Consider the following 13,054-nt stretch of genomic DNA (forward strand, 5'->3'; position numbering starts at 1 on the left):
AAGGATGATATTAAAGGTGACAAATTTTACCTAGGCTGTCTGTACGTCTGTCCGTCCGACCGCGAATTTAACTCCTCCGTCATTATACCAGGTATAATGACAAATGAGGTGTCAAATGAAAGCTTATAATCCAATGATGGTACTAAAGTTGAGAAATTTGACCTAGGCTGTCTGTCCATCTGTTCGTCTGTCCGTCTGACCACGAATATCACCCCTCCGTCACTATACCAGGTAGAGTGATAAATGACGCGTCGAATGAATGCTTATAATCCAAGGATGGAACTAAATGTGAAAAATTTGACCTAGGACTTCCGATTTTAGAAATACGACCAGTAGTTTTGTTTTAAAGACACCGGAATAGTACAAGTGATATATTATTCGACGCGTCTTCGCAAGACGAGAACAAATATATATTTCCGGTTTCATGACTGTCTGTCCGCCTGTCTGTCCGTCCGCGAATACAACTCCTCCGTTATTAATATAGATAGAATTGCGAAAATGAGGTGTCGAATGAAAGCTTATAAGCCAAGGATGGTATTAAAGATGAGAAATTTGACATCGGACTTCCGGTTTTAGAGTTGAAACCGTAAGTACTGTTTTAAAGTCACCGAAATAGTATAAGCGATATATCATTCGACGTGCCTTAGCAAGATGAAAACAAATGTAAAATTTTGGTTTTTATGTCATTTCCGGTTAAAAAGTTCTAACCAGAAGTGCCATTATAGTCTCAGAAATAGTACATGTAACACATCAATCGAAGCGTATTGAAAGTTTGAATTTTTAGTTCCGGTTTTGAAGTCATTTTTGTTTAAACAATGATCACCCAAAGTTTAGTAACAATGGGTGCGTTCGGACGACCATAGCGGCTGACTGTCAGCAGAAATCGGCTGAGTGGTTGTATCCAGCCGTGATAGGGAAAGCTTAGTAAATCTCTCAGCGGCTGGCTTCCAGCGGTGACGTCTGACAGCTACTGCTGGCTCAGCTGTCCAGCCGCTGTGGTCGTCCGAACGCACCCAATGACTCAAAATTAGTAAAATCGTATATAAATCGACGCAAAGTTACACAAACAGTTCAAATATCGACTTCCAGTTCTACTTTCCATTACTTTTGGTGAAAGCCTAGGACTTACGAAGTCCAATTACTTGTCTACAATGTTTTGTAAAAAAGGGTTATTCTTAGGGGTTAAAGCAATGAAATATTTGAGAAAGAATAATAACAATAACACCATAAATGAAAACCAATAAATCTGCTGGTCCAGATGAATTACCTAGCGAGCTGATAAAGTTGGTCAACGAGAAAAACCTGGACATAACAGTAGAACTGTTCAACGCTACCTATACTACGGGAATCATCCCTAGAGAAATGTTGACATCAGCATTTGTGTGTTTTCCAAAGAAAGTGAATGCCAAAAAATGCAGTGACTACCGAACCATAAGCTAAATGTCACATACCTTCAAAATTCTGTTGACAATTATTATCCACGCCAGAATACACTCTAAACTGGAGCTGGATATTAGTGACACTCAATATGGGTTCCGCAATGGTATGGGTACCAGAGAGGCATTATTCTTCTTTAACGTGCTCACACAGAGATGTTTGGATGTTAACCATCCTCCTTATGTCTCTTTTATGGACTACAATAAAGCGTTTGATAAAGTAAAACATGATAGACTCATGGAAATCCTAAAAAAATAAAAACCTAGATGAAAGAGATTTAAGACTAATAACACACCTTTATTACAATCAGCGAGCAATACTAAGAATTTAAAAGGAAACATCTGAAGAAATGGAAATAAAGAGAGGAGTCAGGCAAGGCTGCATACTATAACCTGTATTATTTAACGCTTATTCTGAAGAAGTAATGCGAGAAACTCTGGAAGATAAAACAGTCTTTCTAACAGAGTCTTAGTTAAGAACATCAGATATGCCGATTATACAGTAATAATAGCCGATAGTTTACAAGACCTGCAAAGACTCATGAGTAAAATAGTAAGGTGTAGTAGGGAGTACGGACTCTCTCTCAATATCAAAAAGACGAAGTTTATGAAAATTAGGAAAAACAACCATAATACTAACGAAATCTTAATAGTAGAGGGCCAGCAGATCGAAAGAGTAAAAAAGTACACTTACCTAGGAACACCTATAACAGAAAATAATGACTACACACTGAAATAAAAGTCAGAATCGAAAAAGCACGTTCTAATTTTATAAAAATGAAAAAGGTCATATGTAGCAAAGATTTAACATTAGCTCTTAAACTACGCCTAACAGAATGTTACGTCTACAGTGTACTATATTATGGAGTGGAATCATGGACGTTAAATGTAGAGATAATGAGACGCCTTTGAAATGTGGACCTATAGAAGAATTATGAGGATTTCCTGGGTAGATAGAGTTACGAACAATGAAATACTAAGAAGAATAGGTAAAGAGAAGGAAGTTGAACTTACAATTAAAGAAAGAAAGCTACAGTATCTCCGACATGTGATGCGGGGAGAGTAGTATGGCATCCTACGACTCATAATGCAAGGAAAGATAGATGGCAAAAGAAGCATCGAAAGAAGACGAATTTCATGGCTGAAGAACCTGAAAGATTGGTTTGGATGTAGCTCAAAACAACTTTTTAGAGCTACTGCCTCAAAAATTAAAATAGCTATGATGATTGCCAACCTCCGTAGCGGAGATAGCACCCGAAGAAGAATAACAATGATGAGGAGATTTTGAAGGATTCCACTTACAACATTGTTCAATTTGAAATTAAAGGCAACAATTTTTATACATTATGCAGTAATTCCCCAAGTGGTACAGGTGGACCCCCAGGTGTCCACGAGGGACGCAACGGGGGTCTACGTTGACGTGAAATAAAAATATGGGGTCCACAAGTTGTAAGTGGGGGTCCACGAAAATTTTATATTGATTTGGTATTTATTTAAACAAATTTAAATTTTTGTATCGTAAAATATCAATGGAGATCAAAATTGTATAAAATTTAATTCTCTCCATTTTTGTGTAGGTACATGTTTGTTCTAAAACTAATAATAAACGAGAGAATTCAATAATTATGCTCTAACTGTCACTATTTCCCTCCATAACTCAGAAAATAACGACGGCACAAAAAAATTTATGATAAAAGTAATTATAGGAAATCCTATTTTCAACAATTTCAGTCCATACACTTTTTGTCGAAAAGTTAAAAATGGCGGAGATATTGAGCAAAAACCGCTCTCCATTAAAATCAAGATGGCGGCTAACGCAACGGCGGAATTCATTCGCGATTTTAAATTTACACTACTATTGACCCCCTAAAGATTAGAAAAATAGAATCTTGCTTGGGTAGCTCGACATGCAAGATGCTATAAATAATGCTAACCCGACTGGTCTATATAATTTTGACTCTGATATTATTGCATGTAACTTTTCTTGTGTTAAAAAACTATATAAATTCTTTTAGTGACTTATAGTCCTGTGTTTTGGCTATCTGTGGGTAAATTTTCAGCCAAATAGAGAACATGTATTTTGGGAATGGATCTTCACATTTGGGACGAGCTTTGGGAATATGGTAAAAATGTAGCAGCAGGGGTCCACCGAAACCAGTAAATATTTTGTGGTCTACTAGAAAAATTGTTTGGGGACCTCTTCTATAAAGGATAGTTTTTAAGGATCGAATAAATACAATATATCACAATATCAATTTCTAAATAGCAAAGTAAGTTTAATCTAGCATAAATGGACCATTTAAACGTTTGAAGTTTGTGTGGTTTAGTGGTAAGAGAACCTACCTTTGGATACACGAGTTGTGAGTTCGAATCTCACCTGGGTAGGAATAATTATTTATTAAAAATGAATAGATAACAATCATTTCCATCCTTGTAGGATCTGTATTCACTGGAGGGACTGCAGACATTCAGATATTATTAGCGTCTATTTGTCGACAGGCGTGTCGACAAAGACAATTAAGTGAACTTTACTAAATAGCAAGACATTTACTTACATTAACACATACACACACTAAACATTACACTATAATCTGATTGGGCAAATCCACTGTACCATGCCAACGGCCAAGGCATTGTTAACTAAAAAAAAATTGAAGCATCGAACATTTTTCAACAAAAATTTTGTTTTCGTTTATAAACTCGCAAAGTTTGTTCGTTAGTTGCAATACTTGTAGCCGATCTACCGATGTAGTTTTGTCTCCTGAATCCAAATCTGACAACGGCATTTCGATATCTCAAAGCATCTTCGAAATAACCGACTTCAAAGTTAACTTACATCTCGGGACAGCAATTTGAGGTCTTTTAGCAATTTTAAATATCGAGGTAATTTTACAATGGAGACATTGCTACAAACGCATTAAACCTAATGTACGTAAAAATGCAAATGGAAATTTCATTTATATGATTTCAAACTAGTGCGTAAGATAAGGTAAGTTAGGTACATGCAGAACAGTGTATTTTTAAAAAATTTGACCATTGGGCAAGGAAATGGGTGAGACACAAAATTTCACAAAAAAAAGTAAATATTTCGCGAAATGAACCTCAGATCGAAAAACAAAAAATATGTTTTCAATATTTTTCAAAATTTTTCGAAGGATACCAAACACGACCCTCCACGGAGAAGGATGGGAGGTAAATTTAAAATTTTAAATAGCAACCCCGCGAAATATTGCGCAAAATGAACATCAGATCGAAAAACTGAAGAAAACACGTATTCAATATTTTTGAAAAAAAAATACTTAACCGTGGGGGTTTGCTTTAAATTCTTAAATAGGAAACCTCATTTTTTATTGCAGATTTGGATTATAAATAAGTAACTTTTATTCGTGATATTTTTTCGAATGGAAACCTAACTTAAGTTTTTTTGGATTTAAGGGCTAATCTTCGTAACTTAACAGGTCCCCATAATGATTTAGTAATTGCAAATTTAGCATCCTTGTCTCATGTCTCCCCTACTATTAGTTTATTATTGTCTAACGGCTGCTTAAAGTGACATAAAAAGAAATAAAACATAAATGCACGTTCTATGGCCTAACTAACTTCTTTGTCATTGCGCACAGATCTCAACACAAACGAGCACACAGGTGAAAGGAAATACAATGGTACTTATAGGATAAGATACAAACCTCTAATAGTACAAAGATAAGTTCAAGTTTGATCACGACTGTGGCAAATAACGTTGCAACATGTTAATCGTTGCTGTTAAAAAACTATTCAGTAACCTTGGCAACCTTGAAGAAGATTCTACCAAAATTGTGGTTATGACAGGTGAGGATATCAGGTTGTCAGAGGAGTAGACGGTTTATTCACTAATTATTAGTTAGGGTTTTGAAATGTCTATATTTACTATATAATATATTCTAGTAACTAGAAGGCTAGAAAAAATAATAAACAAAGACTTATAAATGACCGAAAACTAAATATATGATTCCGAGAAAAGAAGACACCGGAATAACCGATCAAGAAACAAAAAAAATCAGAAAATCGTGTAGATTCAAAAGAATAGGAAATCATCAAACATAAATTAGTATAATGATATAACGACAAAAACTTGATGTAGCTGATGCAGTGCCGGATTAACCATTAGGCAAAGTAGGCAGTTGCCTAGGGGCCTCGACTCCAAAGGGAACCTCGCAGGGCCCAAAGCGAAAAAATAATAATTAGAATTAAATAAAAACTATAAATCATACTTATGTATGTTGAAAAATTCAAATATCGCGCAACACCATAAAAGTGATGGTGGACATATAAAACTACATTACAATGCCTACTTTTATTCACATAGAAAGTCTATGCTGTGAGAATAAATCACTAATAAATGCCCTTTGGTTGAAGAAACAGTATGACAGATGGAAATAAGAAAAAAAATTCGAGAGTGGAGCAGAAAACGCAAGAAAAAGTAGGAGAAAGAAAAGATCTTTAAGCAAGATCTTAACAGAACCAAAACTTATTTACATAGGCGTAACCAGGGGGTGGTTTTGGGGGTTATAACCCCCCATTTGGATGTACTTTGAGCTCTATATGCTTAACACCATTACTTTTCCATACTAGTCCAGGGTAATAAGGATTTTCTCGGGACACTCAAAGATCCAGGTAGCTGACTGTTTTTTAGTTATTGTAGACCTATAGGAAGAAAACCTACCTGTTTCCTGCCTAGAGTTCGCGTCCGTTTTTAATTATTAACAATTTAGTGCAAAAATCGCGATTTTTTCGATTTTTTGCACTCCATTTGTGCTACGCAAACTGCAAAATAAGCTAAAATCGTTATTTGTTAATCACTTTTACTAAAACTACCTTAGAACTTTATTGTTTCACCCAAAGTTGGATATTGGGGTAGTTAACAAACCCTCGAAATTTGAGACTGATCTATTAATTAGTTTAAGAGTTATTCTATTTGTTTATCCCAGAGACCTTTATTTTGCAATAAGATAAGACAGAAAATGATGAAGATAGAGCAATTCTGAGAATTCCAAATAAAAGTAGAAGAGCGATAGTATCAAAATTTATTAAAAAAAGATAAAAAAATGATTAACATAGTCAAAAATCTTAATGCCAAATTTTTAAAATTTTGTAGTTTATAAACATTTAGAATAACTTTAAAAATGTTGTCCGTAAAAACAATCTTTTTATATATTCCAAAAGATAGTATCTTATCACGAATTTTCAATTAAAAAAATTTAGCCTGGGCTCATTTGGGACAAAGTTAGCCATATGTTTTTTTAATTCACAGCTAATTTGTTTATAATAATTAAGGAATCTCATTAATGCCATTCTAAGGAAGGGGATTTGTATTTTTTTTAATTTGCACAAACATTATACCTTCACAGCATCCTCTACGAATTTTCAAAAATGTAGTGCAAACGATTACTAGGGGGAATCTACAAATCCGGCGAGTTAAAATACCGAAAAAGCAATTTCAAACGAATATAATTTGCTGTATCTCCGAATCAACTCAATGGATTTTGATCTTTCTTTTTTTAATTGGTATGTAATTTTTACGTACATTGCAAATATGCAATTTGTTTATAAATTTATTAATTAATAAACAGTCGAATTTGTTTAAACAATTCTTGAAAAAATATTTTTTTACAAAAATCTATTTTTTAATCATAGTATCATTAATGATCACAGAAAAAGTTAAAGTACACTTTAATAAATAAATAATTTTTATTAGATAATTATTTATTGAAGATAATTTATGTATTAAAGTATACCTTAACTTTTTCTATGATTAATAGGGATAGTAAGATTAAAATTATGGATTTTTGAGAAAAAATTATTTTTTCAAAAATTGTTTAAACAAATTAGACTGTTTATTAATTAATAAATGTCTAGACAAATTACATATTTGTAATGTACAGAAAGATTACATACAAATTAAAAAAAGAACGATCAAAATATATTCAGTAGATCCCGAGATATAGAAAATGATAGTAGTTTTAAGTTGCTTTTTTTAGTTTTTAAACTCGTGCATTTGTCGGCTCCCAGCTCCCCCTTCACTTACCACGACTATTCACCAGTTAAACTACATTTTAAAAAAAAATCGTGTAAAATACCAGCTTTTGTAATATGTAAAATGACTTTTTTTACAGACAATATTATTAAAGTTATTCTAAAGGTTTTTAAACTACAAAATTTCACAAATTTGGCATTAGGATTTTGACTATATTAGTTAATAGTTTTATCGTTTTTAGTACATTTTGATAGTATCAGTTTTCTACTTTCATTTGGCATACTCAGAATTGCCCTATCTTTATTATTTTCTGTCTTATGTTATTGCAAAATAAAGGTCTCTGGGAGGAACAATTAGAATAACTCTTAAACTAATTAATAGATCGGTCTCAAATTTTGACGGTTTTTTAAGTACCCCAATACCCAACTTTGGGTGAAACACTAAAGTTCTAAGGTAGTTTTAGTAAAAGTTATTAACAAATAACGATTTTCATTTATTTTGCAGTTTGCGTAGCAACAAATTAACTTTTTAACTTTCAAAAATCGGCATTTTGAAGGTTTTTTAATGTTCTAAAAAATTTAATTTTGAAATTTTATGTCAACTGTTTAGCTTTTGAAAGGGGTGCAAAAAATCGAAAAACTCGCGACTTTGCACTAAATTGTTAATAATTAAAAAACGGACGCGAACTCTAGGCAGGAAACAGGTAGGTTTTGATACTATAGGTATACAATAACTAAAAAAGTAGTCAGCTACCTGGATCTTTGAGTGTCCCGAACATGGTCTATTTCTAGCTTATTACCCTGGTCTATACCCCCCAGAGACCATCAAGTAGTTGTAACTCAGTTGTAACTTATTTAAACTCAGTTTCACACAGAAATCCATAGCTAGTGAAGCTGCAGCCAATGAAAATACACGTGATGAAATAGAAATTACTGAGGGAAGCCTAGCCTCCGTAACTAAAGAAGATGAAAAAACATGTAATGACAGTTCTATTCCAGTTCAAGAAGTTAAATAATCAGAAACCAAAACTAAGATAGAAATTGAAGTTAAAGGTAAATTGGGTCCTAAATTCGGAAAACGACATAGGATTACGAAATACAATAAATGAAGAAGTACGGAAATTTTGGATTGGGAAAGGTCCTTATAATGTAGAAACTTTGAAGGAAGTTTTTCATAATAAAAAAGAAATTTTAAAGGCATTACCATTTTTACACAATCTACGGTTTTTCGAAAACATATATCAGTGAAACAAAAATTAAAAGTGATTGGCTAACGTATTCTCCCTCAAGTGGAATATCATATTTTGGGTTTGTTCAGTCCGTGTATAACTTTTTGTCAGCCTCTGCCCACCATTGGGAAGTTACGATCAAACTAAGCGATCACATTCGCCACGATCTAGTCCTTAAAAGATCAAGCAGCACAGATGGACTGCAAGGACACATGCAACAAGACCTTTGTCTAAAGGTTATTACGCTTTGAAATCTGCTCTTCATACTCTTACTGAAGACACTAATCAGAAAGCTGAAACAGTTTATGAGGCTAAGTGTTTGTTGAAAGAAATGTCAAAAAAGAAACATTCATAATGAATTACTTTTGGTCAACAATTTTAGAACGCTGTCAGTAAATCATTACAAAGAGTGAAAGTCAAACTGCAGTTCAGCTTCTAAATTCACTTTTGGAGCTCTTAAAATACCAAAGAGTTAATTTTGCTTACTGCGAGCAGAATGACTGAATATTTGCTATGATATGATGCTAATTACAATAAAATGTATCTGCAGGATGGACAACAGTTAAAGGTTGAAACGTATCTACCAATGTTCGATAAGATAATAACTCAGCTGAGTCGTTTGACAGTGTACGGGTCAGTGAACTGAGTATTTGGTCTTTTGCGTCTTTCCAAAATTGAGTGAATAAAGAAGTGTGCTTCAAAACTACAGGAAAACTATCCTGATGATATTGAATCTGAACTTGAAGATGAACTAGAGCAGTTTAAATATTTTATAGCCCAGCTGCAAGACTTATAGGTAATAGTATATTATGCAACGAGCATTTAATGATGGTCATTATGAAGCGAGTATGAGGGATACGAAACGAGCCGTATGCGGCAAGTTTCGTATAGAGTACGATCTTCATAATGATAATTAAATGCAAGTTGTATACACTATTTTTTCTATGATCATTCACAACAAAATAGTTATTTTCCTAACAAGTGCAGAAAGTCATTCTTTTCCGCACGCGACTGCAGTTTGCCGAACGACGCGAAGCGGGAGTTCGGCAAGCAGTCGAGTGCGGAAAACAGACTTTCTGCAAGCGTTAGGAACAATATTTTTTCTAAGAGTCTTTAAAAAATTATCAAATTTTAATCAATTAATTTAATTAATATGAAAATACATAAAACAAATTAATTCTTTGGCAAGGTTGTCAAAACCAAACTTTCAATATAATTAGTTAGCATGACGACGATCTTGGTTTCCATGACGATGATTCAAAACGACTGTTATTGTCTACCGATTTGACTTTCGAATATTATGTCAAAATAATTTTATTTCATCGAATTGTCGCGTTAATTTCATTAAAACAGAAACACAATAAGATATATTTGAAATAAATTAGTAAGTAATATCTAAATATTAGTTTATTGCATGTATTATAATTACTTTAAGGCCATATTAACATATCTAAATTAACACGCGTGCGGAAAAGTAAAAACCGCGTGCGGAAAAGTAACACGCGTGCGGAAAAGTAACACGCGTGCTGAAAAGTGAAACTTTCTAAACTAAAATGCGTGCGCGAAAGTAGACATTTTTGCACGCTCGCAGAAAAAATATATTCAAATTTATTAATTTTGTAACACAAACAAATTAAGTAGTTTGTCAGTTTGACAGTTTGTTTAGGTAAATATTTAGAACTGTCAAAGCGTATGTATTTTACTCGCCATTGGTCACTACACGTGTATCATCTTTATAGCGATTCTATTGGTTAAAAATCTGTATCTTAATGAAAATCTGTAGTAGTGACAAAGTATCACATACTAAGATGTTAGATGTTCTAAGGTCAACTAATATTGACGATAAAGATCTAAAAATCATTGCCAACTTGTACTGGAATCAAAAAGCCACAGTTAGAGTAGACGGTGATCACACAGAAGAGATTCAAATTCAACGTGGAGTAAGACAGGGATGTATTCTTTCACCATTAATTTTTAACATTTATTCAGAAAAGATGTTTGAAGAGGCACTCAGTACTACATAAGGTGGAGTTGTGATAAACGGGAAACTGATAAATAATCTCCGATATGCAGACGACACTGTACTGATTGCCAGTAGTAATACCGAATTACAATATCTGTTGGATTCTGTGATAGCACAGTGCAGTAATTATGGTCTCCACCTTAACATCAAAAAAACAAAATATATGGTCGTCAGTAAGGATAATGTCATCGATGCTGGAATTCACGTTAGTCATGTACAACTTAAGAGAGTTGAAGCTATAACATACTTGGGAAGCAGAATCACTGATAATTGGGATCCATCCACCGAAATACGTTGCAGAATTGCTCAAGCCAAATCAGCATTTTTCCGTTACAAGAAAATTCTATGCGGTCATGACATAAATTTGAGTCTTAGGACAAGAATTTTTAAAGTGTTACGTGTTTTCCGTTCTTCTTTACGGAGTTGAGTCATGGACCTTAACAGGAAGAATGCTTAAGATGGTTGAATCCTTTGAATCATGGTGCTATCGAAGAATGCTGGGAGTAAGCTGGATGGACAGGGTGCGTATTGATATTATTCTGAGCAGGATGAAGAAAGGCAGAGAACTGGTAAAAATGATAAAGTCTAGAAAACTCGAGTATTTTGCGCATGTTTGTAGACATCCGGAAAAATATAGCATTCTACATCTAATTATGCAGGGTAAAATATTAGGCAGAAGAAGTCGAAAGAAGAAGAACATCTTGGTTAAGAAAGTTGAGGCAATGGTTTGGTCACACTTCGGAATCGCTCTTCAGATCTGCTGCGAATAAAGTTATGATAGCCAACATGATCGCTAACGTTCGATAAACGGACATAGCACCCGAAGAAGAAGTAGTGATATCATAATTGATATACATATTATAGTATGAGAATAGAAAAAGCAATTTATTCCTGCTTCACAGTAATTTTGGGTTATATCGCAACAGGCGAACAGACATTTTCAAAAATGAAAATTGTTAAAAATGGAGAACGCCTGGGGCCTCATAGCTTGGATTGCCTAGGGGCCTCAAGATTCTTAATCCGGGTCTGAGCTGATGCTGATGCCAACGTGCTAAACTGAATCAATACATGAATCGACAACTTTTCTCTAATACTCTTGAATATAAATGTTAAATTAAGTAGGGGATAGTCAACATCCCTGTTTTAGACCATTTGTTACTCGAAATGGTTTTGAAAAGAAAACTTTTGTTTTAACAACTTCTTCTTAAAGTGCCTATCCGTTCCAAATGTTGGCGATCCTCATGGCTATCTTGACTTTATTTACCGCAGCGCGGAACAGTTCAGTGGTAGTCGTGTTATACCACTTTAGTAAATCAGGAAATGCGTCTTCTTCCCTGTCCTCTTTTACCATTTACCTTCCCTTGGAGAATCAGTTGGAGAAGGCCGCAACGTTCTTGATTTCTCATTACTTGTCCTAGATATACTAATTTTTTAGTTTCGATCTCTCTCTCTCTCTCTCTCTCTCTCTCTCTCTCTTGTCGTTTCCCCATTACTGAGGATCGTGATTTCTTCCAATATTCCTAACAATGTTTCTCCATTGGTCTCTATCTTCAGCTGCTCTAAGAGCTTCGCAGAATGAGTTTCCAGCTGAATGCTTTATTTGGTCAGACCATCTAGTTGGTGATCGTCCTCTTGATCTTTTCCCCGGAACGTTTCCAGAAACAATTAATCTCTCCAATCTGTCGTCACCTCTGCGATCCACATGACCAAAGAATTGCAAAATTCGTTGCAGATTGCGGACAGCCATTTTTTAATATTGAGTTGGGTTAGAATGGAAACGTTTGTTCTATGAGCTGTCCAAAGTATGCGCAGCATTCTTCTCCAGCACCACATCTCAAAGGCATCAATTTTTTGGCGCTCGCATGCGCGAAGAGTCCAAGTCTCTGTTCCGTAGATGTTTAGTTTTGATGGTCATGAGCATTTCACACTCTTTCTACATTCTACGCAGGACTTCCACATTAGTAATTCGGTCAACCCAGGATATACGTAAGATGATCCTATAACACCACATATTTCGAAAGCTTCGAGCCCATTTATAGATGTAACAGTTAGTGTCCACGCTTCCATTCCGTAGAGCAGAATTTGAATATGTAGAATTTCAACGGACGGTATTTTCTTTTTAATGATCTGTCTCTAAAGGTCCAGGAAGAAAAATAACATCCTGGTGAAAGAATCACACAACCTGGTTTAACACAACATCTGTGCAGCTATTCCGTACTGCTGCAGACAAGATAAATATTGCCATGATGATCGCCAATATTCCTCACGGACACTCAGCTCAAGAAGATCAAGAAAAAGGTATCCTGCTACTCTATTTACTCTGCGCGTTTCATCTCTTACTTGTTCAACATCTC

The 13,054-nt window shown here is 34.5% G+C and overlaps 1 protein-coding gene across 2 annotated transcripts in view; it reads right to left on the minus strand.

Annotated features, from left to right (window-relative positions):
* Positions 1-13,054, minus strand: part of LOC114330465 (hepatitis A virus cellular receptor 1) — a 77,252-nt gene that overhangs the window by 55,169 nt on the left and 9,029 nt on the right. The window contains exon 1 of one of the 2 annotated variants that reach the window (XM_050651266.1): positions 5,123-5,195. The exons of the other annotated variant lie outside the window; for it this stretch is intronic. The gene's annotated coding sequence lies outside the window, so the exon portion shown is untranslated. Of the gene's footprint in view, positions 1-5,122; positions 5,196-13,054 lie in introns of those variants that run through there. 2 annotated transcript variants of the gene reach the window in all.

The sequence above is a fragment of the Diabrotica virgifera genome, chromosome 1 (assembly GCF_917563875.1).
Source record: "Diabrotica virgifera virgifera chromosome 1, PGI_DIABVI_V3a".
Classification (NCBI taxonomy): Eukaryota; Metazoa; Arthropoda; class Insecta; order Coleoptera; family Chrysomelidae; genus Diabrotica; species Diabrotica virgifera.